The following is a 14,850-nucleotide window of genomic DNA, read 5'->3' as shown; positions in this document are numbered from 1 at the left end:
CTTCTGTTTGGTCTGCACTAATGTTAGGGTTTGCGGACTGAAATATTGGCCTATAACTGTACATCATAAATTGCAGTAAATATTGTTTAAATCAGCTAATATAAAACTTTATCTCTGCAATTTCTGCAGTTTTGTGCTTGAAGTATTTCATGTTTTATGGACCTATCAATATATATGCAAGATAATTTAAAAGCAGAGAATTGAAATGTTGTCTGTTTAAATACTGAATGCAGAAATGATTTTTTCAATTCCTAAATAAGTTGTAGTTTCATTAAAAGAATATAAATAATTGCAGGGTACTGCAGTTGAACAAGTTGAACTGTTGAACTGTTGAACAAGTACTCACACAAATACTTTACTAACTGCAATTCTTTTTTTTTCTCTGCTCTGGTATCAGGAGATGATGTAGCGAAATTCTTAACCCATCCCATTTCCAATTGCTTTTCAAAGCAAAGGTAAATTTCTATTAGTTTGACACGAAAAGAGAATGAATTTATGGAAAATATCTAGAATGAGACAACACTGAGAAGAATTCACACATCGGTTAAATATCAGAGACTTGACTGAATAAGCTAGGGGTAAAGTTTCATAATTCTTTTTTATTAGCCATGAAACTGATGTAAGTTCCTGAACTATTTTAGCAAAGGCAATTTTGATGGTGATGTTTATAGCACAGCCCTGCAGGAAGAGGAAATAATGATGTGGGAAAATAAACAACCGTCTGAAGGGGAATCAATTTAATATCCAGAACCAGTAATACCTCCATGTGGACTAGTTAATTACATTATGAACTAGGTAACAAGTTTTTTTCTTGTTTCTGAATGAAGTTAGTGGAGAAAGGCTCCTCCCAGAGAAGAGCTTACTGTAATCTGAATTAGTGTAAAACATACTACCAATTTTTATTAAATTGATAGTATTTAAAAAAAAAAACAAACACTGGAATACATTTTGCTAAATACTGAAAATGCAGAAATAATTTTAAAAGGGCATTTTATTTGGGAAAAAAAAAAGAGAAAAGTAGTTCTACTCATCTATTTACTTTTTTTTGTTCTATGAAACAGATTATGAAAACAAAGCTGTTGCAGAATTTAGATGAATTTAGATGAGTTCTGCAAACTGGAGTTGTCAAATTATTAATTTACAAATGTAGTTGACAGCCCAATTGATAACTTCTTTTATATTAAAGATTCCAGTTTTTCTCACAGAAACACTGTTGCAGACTCTCAAGTGTGTGAATTATCCCATTAAATTACTAGGACTGCAACTATATTTTAAATTCAGGAATAAATAGAATTGTTTGCAGCAACAGGGCCCAATAAGTAGAGAGTGTATCAAAACTTAAAGTAATAAAGTAGTCCTTTTTCATATTTCTGTCTTTCAGTAGGAAAGAATACAGATAGTTTATCACTAAACCAAAATTTAAATTCCATCCATCCTTCGTCAATTTTTGGTGCTATTTTGAAGAAGGTGTTGAAATAGTAAAAAGATTATTAGTCTTTGATATTCAATCAAGCATAAATTAAGATTTGTAATTATGGCAGTGGAGAAAAGATTTAATTAGCATCCAGCTTGCCTGGATTGAAACTCAATCCCAGCTCTACTACTGGGCTGCTCTGCTGCTACTGCCTTGTAACTAAAATGTACTAAAACTCTAAAGGAAAACAGAATAAGTATATAAACCCACCCAGAGAATATAAGTCCATTTCTGATGTACTCCTTCATTGTTGTCATAAGGGAACGGGATCTTTTTAGTCTGAGTAGATGGCACGTTCTCAGTTCTTCTTCCAGGACTGTTTTATGCTTTCACAGAAAAGACTAGAGCCTAGGCATTGTAAGTTCAAGTGGTGCAGAGAGCCTTAAGCAAATTCATTAGTAGAAAGTGCAGTATGGATGACTGTTGTATTAGTACATTAGTGTCCATCTTATTCATGCTCTGTACCTCTGTGGTCTTGTAAGCTTACCTTTGTATTTGGATTTCAGGTCAAAGTCAGCAATGTAGTTAGGAATTTTGCAGCACAGGTTCCAGTTGCTTTAATGGCTGGAGCTCTTACTTTTGTTGTACCAGCAACTCAATCCCCCTGGAAAAAAAAAGGGGAGAGGGAAGCCAGTAGGCCTCTGGAATTGGTAAATTTATCTTCTAAATGTTAGAGATGAAAGAAGAATTTTTCCTGAAACAAGCACCAACCACTCATATTGGTGGAATACCACAAAGAGAAATTATTGCCATCAAATAGCAGTCAGCAATCATATAAATATTTAACAATACCCTAAGTCCTTTCAAAGCTTACCAAAGTGAACGAAAATATTCGCTTTGACTTTACTGGAAAGAATTAAACAGCAGGGAAGTGACATGACAGAAGACTATAAAGACAAATCAAGATAAAACTATAAAACTGATTGAAAGGAAAAACAAAGCAGATAATTAAATTAATAAGGAGAATAGCTCAGTGAATTAGAAAATAATGGAAGAAGAAAAGTCTGAAGTATGTGAGGCATATAACCAATAGAAGGTAACACATAAAAATTAGCACAAAGCAGAAAAGAGAAAATTGCTTTTAAAGCAGAAATTTGAAAAGGGTGACAGAAGTAGAAAGAATGAAGGATATAATGACTAAACACTACTTTAAAATCTTCCAAGTTTTCTTTACTGATCCTGGAGTTTTCCACTCATTTTTCTGCTTCTTTCACTAAACTAGTGCTTAAGGTTTTCCTGCAGTCATTGGCAATCAATGTCTACAAATGTCTTAAAAGAGCCATTTATTTACTGTTTGTTTCAAAGGCAATTCAGAGCTCTGTATGTCTGTTTGTCACAAATTACAGCTAGAAAAATTTGCAGATACCATATTTCCTGTTGCAGTGACCGTATTTTTTCTAGATTTGGCCATCAGAAAGAAGAACACAGTTATTAAACATATTTGCTCTAAAAATAAAGAAAACCATTGCTCACTACCTAACAGTCATGGGCTGCAATCATATACCATGTATGGCTATTAGACAAGAAAGCACACATTTGGAGAAGTAATGTCTTCTGGATAAGTCAGTTGAAAGATGTAGGAAAGGAAATCTAGCAGTGATTTGTACTGAGAGGTAGGTAAGCAGGAGAGGAGAAAATTCCACTGACCAACTACTGTTACAGAAGAGAATAGCTTTCTCCAATGTGTGTTCAATTGTGCTTTCAGAGGAATCACAAATGCTTCTGAGAAGAAAGAACAAGGCATTTATTTTCATTCTTATTATGACTGACATAGCGCCTCTGAGATCCATTTATGGCCAAGGACCTCACTGAGATAAATTCGTTAGATGGATAAGTATTTCAGTGCTTCTCTATAGGTGCTTCATATTGCTCATGAATCTAAATAATAACTAAATAAAATACTTCAGATAGCTGACCTTGTTTCAGTGGCAGAATAAGTGTAATGCTCTTTTTCATCAACTTCCTGCAATTTTTAAGTACTTAGGTGCACAGCTTGTTCCATTATCTAATACACTGCCATTCTGCTCTTGGATTGAGCTTGAAGATGCTTTTGCAATGCAGAACAAACAAACAAACAAAATAGTTCTTTCACTTTTTGTTTTTTTTTTTCTCCTTTCATTTTCTTTTTCTTTCCCTTGGAAGCTGAATAAAGCTCCTGAGATTCCGCAGAGATCATGTAAATACACCTAATACATTGTACAGTATCTGTATGTGAGGGCATGTTATATCAGCTGTTCCTAAGTCTTCTTCAGACAATCAAGCTTCCATTGATTTCAAAGAGAGTTAATCACTCTGTCACTTTGTGGAATGGAGTGCGCAGAATATTGTAGGTCCATCAGTGCCTATTTTTGATGGTATGAAAGCTCCCTAGAGGTCTGATATACTATCACACTAATGATAATATAAAGACAAATTGATTAATCCCAAATTTTAACTTGTCAGTTCATGAGAAAATAATAATAAATTAGAATGTGCCCTTCTCCAAAAGCTATCTGTAAAAATAACCTTATGATTTTTCTAAAAAGACTATCGAAACACTTGTATTTTCTTTCATATTAATTTTCCTGTACTGAATGTTTACTGATACTGGACATTAACAGTTATCACTGAGTCTTCTCAGTTATCAAAGAGTCTTCTTTACTCATCAAGACAGAATAACAATTTATAGAATAAAAAATCTGAGTTAGAAGACTCAGCTCTTCAATTTAAAGAACTCCCATGATGACACTGGAACTATATAGATTAACTCTAGCTAGATAAGCTTTCAAACCCACTGCCCCTGCATCTCTAGGCTTTGTCACTCTGTGAAATTGATCCTTATCCCTAGCCATGGAGTTGAGCTGAGACTGAACTCACAGGAGACAGCGTTTACCAGAAGGAGACAACTGTGAGAGGCAAAGGAAACTTGGCACAGTACTGTGTTTATTTCTGCATGCCTTTCTACGCCTCATTGCCCTTTCTCTACTAGACTTGTTAGTTTGTTGTTTTTCTTCATAATAGACTATGCTGTTTACATGTGAGGGTCTGGTAGTCCTAGAAGATATTCTGTTGTTGAACAAAAGTCAAATGGAAGCAGAGATTCAAACACAAATATTCTAATCTGTGACAAAAGTTTCCAAGAAACAGATGTGATTGTTTAACTCAAGACACAACTTTAAGCTGTATTACTTCAGTGCAATTGCGAGGTCACAGTGTGAAACAATGGTTGAGAACCAGGTGTAACTAAGCCAGGGAACTCAGGCATAAGCAGAGCATCTGAGTGACAGGGAGGCATGGAGACTAGATCCACCTTTCCTCTCTCATTTAAGGGTTTGAAGCCAAGCTCATTCTCCTTTTGAGCTACTGCTAGTCATTGGAAAAAGTGAGTCAGTAATTCTTCTTTTGTTATCCCGTTATATCCTAGGGAAAAGATCTAACATTGTCTTTGTTTACCCTACAATTGTTTGGTTGTTTCTTTCCTGTTTTATTTCTCTCTGAATTTTTTTTTAATTTCATTTTCTGTGAACATTTTATGTGAGGGCTGCTCTGAAAGGTTAAACCTTCCAACTAATATTATGTTATGTTTTGTTGGTGTGTTGAGATGGTAGTAGAGTGGTAGTCTGATAAAATGGCATCTGGCATTGGAATGCGTATAAAGAAAAGGTGTGTCATTGAATTCCTGCATGTGGAAAAACACTAAGACCACTGACAGTTGTACATGCTTGTTGAATGTTTATAGAGACCAAACAGTAGATGTGAGTACAATGAGGTGGTGGGTGGCACATTTCATCAGTTCTGACAATGAAATGATAGACCAGTAATGTTCTGGTTAGTGTGCTGTTGCAGATTTTCATGATCGTTGTACATGGGCTCTTGTCCCTCCTTGGCAAAAATGTATAGCTAACAGTAGTGATTATACTGAAAAAGAGCTGACAAAAGCTGACAATTTTCTCAATCAAATAGTGGTATAGTTCTCTTCATATCTGTTGTAATTCCACAGAAATAAATAGTAGCCATTATTTTCAGAGCAACCTATGTAATATACTGCATAATTATATCCACTGCCTTTCTTAGAAGTAAACACAAAAATAACTGAATAGTCTTCTAAAATAGAAACAAACCATTAGAAATGAATTTATACTTGCTGACTGATTTTCTATTCAAATTATTTGACTTGCCTGGATGTTTTAAGCCCATACTGATGGACTTCTAGCTTATGATTGGTAAGTGCAATAGCCAGAAGTTCGGAGTCACATTTTCTCAAGTACAGTTACATTCTGTAGCTCAGCACAGCTAGGGTCTAAGCTTGTTGAAGTGATGATATCTTGCTTTTTGGACTTAAGAAATTACATTTTTTTGAATTTGATTACTAAGATACAGGCAGGTTGTATATGTGGTGATATTCAACTGGCCTTTAACCAACTTCTTCCAAAAGATATTTATTATGTCATAAAATACCTTTCTATTTTATTCACCCCTTCTTGGTGAACAGCTAATTTCCTCATTGTGAAAGATTGGTTAATACATCTACAGCATTATGCTTTTATGCATCTGTCTTTGTTTCTTGATTTAGAAGCAAGAGGGTGACCTCCCAATACAGCTAATTTAATCTGAAAAAATAACCTTGCAAATTGACTTGCCAGAAGCTAATATTAGATGAAATCTTTGTTCTATTGAACCTGACTGTCATTAGTGATTCCCTGTGAAAGGTTTAATCTACAATTGTAAAAAATCTCTACTAATGTTGTCAGCTTTCATAAAATATCTATTTTATTAAAGAATTAGTGATGCTGATTCTAGTGAATTTGCAATATTTGGGTAGAAAGCCTGGACCTGATTCAAATTAAGTTCACCTTTCGTGTTAAAGTTTTGTAGTGCTGAAAAAGCCCTCCACTAGCTACTATGATTAAAACTCAAGTGTAGATGGCATTAATTCTTCAAGGAATATGGAACATTTTGTTTCCTATTAAAAAAAAACAAAAACAAAAACAAAAAAAACAACAACCCAAGAGTTAGCTGCTTAGAACCCTTTCAGCAGTCACTGGACCCTCTCAGCAGTCATTAATATGACTGCAGTTTTCTTTTTACTTAAGTAACTGTTTATAACAATTTCAGACTCCCTGTGTTACTGAGTAGCAAGGTCAAATATTTACAGCAAAATGTGTATGTAACGATAGTATGAGTTATAGGCAGTTTTGAGAATTTCAGTCTTAAAACAGCAAATCAATCTGAAATAGATTCAAGAGTCAAGTATGCTTAGCTTGAATAAATACTTAGAGACAGAAGGGCAATACTGAATATTTCAAATTTTGGGAGGAGGTGTATCTAGTAAAATCATAAAAAGTTTAAGAGCGTATCTCAGAATTACATGGCAAGATCAAAGCTCCAGCTTTCCTCCAACTCCAGCTGCCCCAACAGGAACCCCACTGCTGGGTAGAGCTGAGCCATGAGCAATATTGGCAGTGCATCTGGGAGAGCAGATTTAAGGATGGAAAATCCTTGTTCAATTCCCATTAGCTGGGAGAGAGAAACAACTGCAGCCATCAAGGTTGGTGCCGAGGGAGGGCAGCAGGTGCCCCAGGAGTGCAGCAGAAGCTAACTGCAGCCAAGGAGAGGCCCATGGTAGAGAAGGCCAGTCATCCTGCAGCCTATGGACACCATGAAAAACAGATATCCACGTGCAGCCATGGAGGAACCCAGGGTGGGGCAGTAGATGTAGCATGAAGGAGGTACAGCCCATGGAAAGCCCCAACAGGAGCAGGGCCTGGACTGGAGCTGCAGCCCCAAGAGGAGTGGGGGAGCTGCTGTCAATGGGAGACCCATGCTTCAGCAGGACTTGAAGATCTGCAGCCTGTGGGAATCCCATGCAGGGATCAGTTCAGGAAGGACAGCATCTGGTGGGAGGGACCCCATGTTAGAGAAGGGAAAGAGAGTGAAGATGGAGGAGCAACAAAGAGAAAATCTTGTGGAGTGACATCAACCTGATTCCCTGCTCCCCTGAACTGCTTTTGTTTAAGGTTAAAATGTGTAGATTAAAGCAATAGAAAACAAAATCAAGCTTTTGCTGGGTACAAAGTATATGAAGTTAGCTACTTTTTACTCTACCTTCTTGCTGATCATTTCACTTACAGGCAAAGTTAAGACGTGCATGGGGAAGAAAGTTTCTAAAGTATCAAAAATAGAGTATAGTACAGTAATGAGTGGATTGTTCTTATGAAGTAGCAGGAGATGTCAATTTGTATGCTCAGTGAATGCATGTGTGTTTTCCACTAGTTCAAGTTTAGATTTGAATGACAGGTTTAGCAAACAAATTAAATCTATTTGAACATCAATTCACAAACTGGTGAATATGAGTTCAGTTTTAATTATGGAACTAGGAGCTAGGACTATTCATTCTCATGGTCCATACTAAAACCCTTCATCTGAGACCTTGGTCTGTATTTGGATAGAAGGGAGGAATATATCTGTCTTTCCAAAATTTACCACGCTTAAATTGCAAACCTACTCAAGCAATGGATGTTTCCTGCACAAATACTATTTTCAGAGCATGCTTGAAGACTTTTACTGTACTTGGAAGTTTCACCTTAAGACATGCAAATATGCATGGAAAATACAAAGATTTGTATTTACCTGAGATATGTTGCTTAAAGGCTTGTATGTATTTGTAATGTTGTCAATATATATTTATATGGAAATATGCAATACAGAAAATGTATTTATTTGACTAACAATATAAAATAGCTGTGTGAGTACCAATGAATTACATACATGAGATTATTGTTTAGTTCATGCCTGTCATACACTTGGCTAAAATTATACCTTCTCAATATTTAAATCTTTAAATCCTTTAAAATCTATTCAGTAAACCCCGATTGCTCTGATTTTTACTTTCAGACAAATTGAATTCAAAGATGATATCTAGTTTTAAATTGCTTGCCATCACTGTAAAAACAAAGGAACTACTTTGATGAAAAGGAGCAGAGCAACAGGCTTCCAATCCACTGTTTATCTTGCGCAGAATGTGAATTGCCCATAGACAGCAATTCCAGTTAGGCTGTAATAATTGCCTGTTTGAATTGTACTGGTTGCTTTTGCATCATATTAAATAAACATGTTAATATGTAGAATAATCTATGTCAATAAAAAAGGTAGACTGTCACAGTTCACACTAGCACTTCACATTGTTTCATATGTATTTGGCTTGAGCTTGAACTGTAGTAATATAAAGCATCAGGACTATATCTGTTCATCTTTTAAGAAGGTCACACTTTCAAGGTCAAAAGAAAGCTACCATAGGCCATATCAAAGTTCTCTTGACAAAATAATCAAAGGAAAACAATTTGCATCCTTACAGCATTTCTTCATCAGGATTGTCAATACATTCTCAGGTGTAATGAAAATTTCAATCATACTGCTAAAAATTACTTGATAAAAGAAAAAGCTATCTCAAGGTATTATGTGAGCCTGAGTATTCAATGAACTACTAAAAGATCCTGTAACCCCAGCATTTTGCTATTGCTGCTTGTATGGTCATACATTTCAGTGGTCTTCTTTCCTCTAAAGTAGGCTGCAGTATGTGTGTATATATATATTTATAGTGGTGAGGGGCCTGGGATGTAAATTTTGAGTCAAGGTGACCCCTGAAGCAGCCAAGTTCCAATTGGTTTTCAAGCTGATGGACATCCTGTTAAATTAGATAATTTTCCTTCTGGTAAACTGGATGGAAAAAAAATAGTGTGCTGTTCTAAAACTTTCAAGCTCTCTTACACTCTGTGTGGATTACAGATATCAGGAACAAAGTAGGCCCTCTCTTCCAACAAATTGACTTGTATGCAAAGCATAAAGGTGAGAATTGTAGGGGATAGGGGGGAATTTTTCAGACACCTGGTGATAAAGATAGATACAAAGTTATCACTTATCATTGTATGGATGAAAACATATATAATAATTATAACATACAAGACATAACATAAGACATACATAACATAACATAACATAATTATAACATACGATTCTTCATACTGTATGGGACCAAATTCTGAAACATACTTAGTCATTCTTTTTTGAGAACTTTGTGAGATAACATAACCTATCATGAAAATAAACATAATCTTACCAAGATCCCATAAAACTCAGATGAGACAAAAGGAAAACTAAAATGGTGTTTTGGGAGGATAATAAAAGAGAAAGTAGTTTGAGCAAGATCATCAGAGTGTCATTAAGAGGTGGGAAGAAACTTTTTTTTCAGCAACCAACTTACAAACTATGTAACAGCCGCTAATCCTTTGAACTTTCAAACAATGAATGAAATAATCAAGTTTTTAAAAATAAAGTAGCTTTATACACCCATATTTACTTGGAAGGGCAGTGATGAAATTCCTGTCTTAAACATAATTTAAAAAAAAAATTAAAGTGTGCACTTAAGAAAGGTTGATGCCTCTAAGAAAGATGTTATTGAACAACTCTTAAAAAAAAAAAAAACAACAAATAAACCAACAAAAAAAACCCTCAAGGGCAGTAAATCACTGGGACCAGATGGTGCTGATGCAAGAATTCTGAAGGAATTGAAGTGTGAAATAGCAGAGGTTGCAATGAGGATATGCAGTATCTCCTTAATAACCCACACACTGTTCCCAAAGATTTGGAAGTTGTTATATTGGGTTAAAAATAAAATTAAAAAGCCATAGATGGTCTTGGGCATTACAGACCCATGAGTCTTATTTCTGCTCCCGGGACACTGGTACATAATTTAATTCAACACGAACCAATACAGCATTTATGCAATGCAGCATTTATGCAATTATAGCCCAATAGGGAATGGCTTCTTTAAGGGCAAACCTTTCAAGCCTCCTAGAGATTTTAAATGACAGTGGAAAAAAGAATGGTGCTCCTTTACTGACCAGGCTAATAATGTTTTATAGGTTCAGCACATTACAAAGCACAGGGGGAACACAGTATACAATCTAATAGATAAAGGAGCACAAAAGGTACTTAATTTTACCTTCCTAGAGTCGTGGTGTCATGATTGGCAACTAGATGCTCCTGCGCTGCTGAAAATGTAATTACCATCTGAAATGAAGATAATCTCACTCCTTTGCTCCTGATCACCCTAATCTCAAGAGAAAGTATACTCTGATGACCTTTCCAAAATAAGTCACACAAGTAAATTCTATTGACTTTCCACTGATTTTTTTTTTTTTTTTTTAACTTGGTTTCATAGCAACTGCAAGGGAGGAGTCATGAAAACTAAACAGAATAATCAGACACCTACTTTGAAAGGCTGAGAACCACTGCTTTAGGGAAAATACTATCGTATTTTGTTGTGGCCTATTTTATTATTGCTGGTATTCTCATTCTCTACCCCACAGAATGAATAAAGATAACTGCTAGAAGCCCTGAGGTAGAAAGCATTCATCATTAGTCTTCCATCATTTCATCCTTCTTCCCATCTTTCATATCTAAACAGAACCATGCAGAGAGGGGTAATTCCTTTTCATGATTTTAAATTTTAAAATTTGGGTTTAATCCAAAATCAAAACAAACATACATTTTTTCTTGGTGTGAGAAATTACAGTTCTATCTCAAACGCTGGAAGATCTGGCTCAACTAAAAGTATTTATCCCTAAAAACCCATTATCCATGATTGTCTTCAGTTCATATGGCCTGGGATTGGCCTACATGGATAAGTGTTTCAAGAATGTAAATTCTGGAAATTAGCCTTATGTTACAGTACAGTACAGTAAGGAGCAGTGGGCTCCTTAGCCCCATGGCAATCAGAGAGGCTGGCAGCTGTATCAGCCAGCTTATCTCATTCAAACAACCTATCCCTAAGTAAAATGTCAGCGGGGCACGATGTAATACTATTCCAAAAGGACAGATCTCAGAACTATATATTCAGAGCTACATTGAATTCTCTTCAGGATTTTGCTTGCTCAGCGCCAGATCATAGCTCTCAGCACCATGCAGAGACAAGCTTGCAAAACATTTCACCCAGGAAGTCAAAACTACTGACGTATCTAAGCAAGATTCCCAAAAGAAGCATATTATGTTTTATGGCCAATTTACAAAACTTACAAATCTCTCATCAGGTTATTTTTATGGAATTCCTACATTTTATCAAAACACTGTTCCTAGGCTGATATGATGCCCAGTTAATATGCATCGTGTTAATTACCTGAAGCTTCAATTCAGTCTATGTCTATACTGTGGAGACCTCATTAAGTTTCATTCTTCTGTCTCTTCCTATCGCATTCCTTTACAAATAAACACTATATGATAGATGAAATAATTTTGTTCTATACATTCCATTCGTCTACCGTATGACAACCTCATTTTTTTTACTTTAGTTAAATAGCTATCTAGTACAAATGGTCAAAATTTTTTCAAATTCTTATTATCTTCTTTTGTTAATCAGTAATGCATTTATAAATGTTTATTCTTGGCATAGCAAATGTTATAGCTTCAAAATAAATTATTTTTCAGCATGGTATAACAAAGAACTTATGAAAGCTGTTCAGTTTCACAATAATAACACAACTGTCTTCATATCACTTCTCACGGTACAATACCCCTTTGTAGTGCAAATAAAGCAAAGTAGTGCAAACAATGCTTAGCTTAATTGCCTTATAAAATCTTTATTCAACATACATTTTATGTATTCAACTATTCATTAAGAGTTTACTATGTGGAGATGATATTTTTAATATATAATGCAATTTATAGAGTATAAAAGTGATTACAGTACAAAGCTGTTATACAGGTCACTGACCTACATGGAAATTAATGAGGAAAGCTTCTTAACTTATGAATGCCAGAGGAAAAAAATGAGACACGCCAACAATGAAAATAGATTATGTACATCTATGTATATCTTCTATATTTAAATTGAATTTCAGAGAAAAAATCAATAAGTCCAACTTCTTTTTTTTTTTTTTTTTTTTCCCCAATAATCACTGTCTTATAATATAAAACAAAACGCAAACTCACAAACTACATTAGAATTTTTATGTATTACTCAATATCAATCACTTTATAGGAGGGAGAGGAGGTTCTCTAAATATCTGTATACCTGGCGTGTGATTAAGAAACAATGGTTCAAATGTTGGTCCAACCAGTTTATTACAAATCTTAATCAGATAGATGGGGAAGGGGAGGATGGACACTATTATAAATTAGGGTAATGGGGAAAGAAAGGAGGGTGATTAAAAGAATGGGAAAGAATAAGCAAGGAGTCTTTATGGGAAGCAAGAGGGAGATAGTCATCACCATGGATCCAGCGTGGTTCATAGTTCAGTCATTGATCTTCAATAGCGATGGGTCGTTGCGCATTGCTGTTCTGTTGACAACAACAGAGACCACGGCAATGATGGCCCTTTTCAATGGTAGTATCAACTTATTTATAAGTCCAAAGTGGTCGATTCAGCTGTCTTTGGAGTGACAGCTCAAATCCAAAGTGGTTGAGTCAGCTCTCCTTGGAGTGGCAGCTTCTGGCTCTGCGATCTCAGCAGAAACTCCTTTGTTCCCATCTTCTGGGCCCTGCCAGCAGATAAGAGGGAGCAGGGATGCCCATCTGCATCCTGTTTTTCACAGGACACAATGGTATCGTTCCCCAGTTTTCCCATACCAAGCTGGAGCTGTTTAGTCACAGGCCTGATCTTCTGCCAGTAAACACCCCTGAGCACTCTCTTCCAGAGGCAAGCAGCTCTGGAAGAAGGTGCTTTCAAATGTCCACAAAGTGATGTTGACTGTCACACGGTAGTACCCATCACTTGCAAGCTTTGAGCCAAAAAAAAAAAAGGATTCTCACAGGGTGTCATTCAAAAGTGAAGATCATGACCAATCTCCTTAAACAGCTAGATGTTACCATAAGCATTCCCCATGGCTCAGTTCTAGTGCTAATTCTGTTAACACTTTTTATCAATGATCTGGATCATATGTATTCAACCTGTTAATATTATACTTTTTCTGTACTCTTTTTTTAAAAAAAAGTTTTAGTAAGGATGAATAAAAAATAAAATTTGCTACTTATATATTTAAATATATTATTTATTTTATATACCACCCTGGACAATTTCTCCTCACTAACTGTGGCCCAGGCAAGTTAAAAGGTTTGACATCCATTATCTGAATGCAGGAGTGGAGTGCATCCTCAGCAGTTTTACTGTTGATACTAAGCTGGGAGGTGCTGTTGACCTCCAGGAGGAACAAGTGGTTGTAGATAGAGTGGAATATTGGACAATCAAGAAGGGCATGAAGTTCAAGAAAGGAAAATCCTTGTTTCTGCAGTTGGAATGGAGTAATGCTAGACATAGGTACAAAACAGGAGAAAGTTGCTCTTATTCTACTGTACTCTATTCTACTCCATTTCACAACACTTTGCTTGTAACTTAAGAGTTAGTTAATACATGTATCAGTTCCTACTTCTGAGGTCAACATAATTATATGTTACTACTGAGACATGCTAAGACAATTCTTATGTACTGTATATATAACATAAGAACAGTGATCCATGTTATGAATCTAACATTTCTGAAAGGTGAATTAGCTTCCTTTTCAAGTTATTGAAATAAGTTTGCATACGCATGAATACTACTAGTTTTCTGTTAAAAATTTGGAATATGAGTTATAAAAAGTAATATGGACTTTCATTACAAACATATTTAAGTTTTCAAGTGACAAAAAGTCCAATATTATCCACCAGCTATTCCAATGCTTTCTAGTAAGCACAAATTAATCTACTTTCTCCTTTTAGTTATTCATAATTTTTATGCATTTGAAGTAAGTAATCTGATGCCATGGTAAATCTATAGTGCATTGGGAATTTTTATTCAGATTTCTGTAGTGTTTTAAATACTTACAAGTCTCTGATCATGTCATTTCCTACACTACTTTATGAAGGTTAGCTGGCTAAATCCTTCTCTCCAAACTCCGAAGTTTCCAAAATGCATCATTCTTTTAGCTCTTTCTTATTACTATACATTCTTTTGAAAAGCAGAATTAAGGAACAACAAATTGTCAGGTAATATGTTGAATGTATTTTAATAACTAAAAGTCTAAATGTACAGCTATATAAAGTATTCTCTAACATATCTAGACTTTCCACATAGAGTCTTTGCTACCTCTGTATCTGTTGCACATCACTCTCAAAATATATGCTTAATTTATTATTAATCATGGCTACTTTTGCAGCATCATTTGCTTTAAAATAATAATCTCCTTTCAATTGTGATCCAGACATAATTTTTTTTGCCTGCATGATTCAAGCCATTTAATATATTTTCTAGAACTGACTTGTACATACTAGGTAGCATTGTAGAATTGATAGTATGCTCTTCGGACTGCTAGATTATTTACAAAGACCTGCTCAGCTTTATTAAAAGCCAACAATATTTTAGATA

Source organism: Lagopus muta, chromosome 1, assembly GCF_023343835.1.
Source record: "Lagopus muta isolate bLagMut1 chromosome 1, bLagMut1 primary, whole genome shotgun sequence".
NCBI lineage: Eukaryota > Metazoa > Chordata > Aves > Galliformes > Phasianidae > Lagopus > Lagopus muta.
This window is presented reverse-complemented; position numbering follows the sequence as displayed.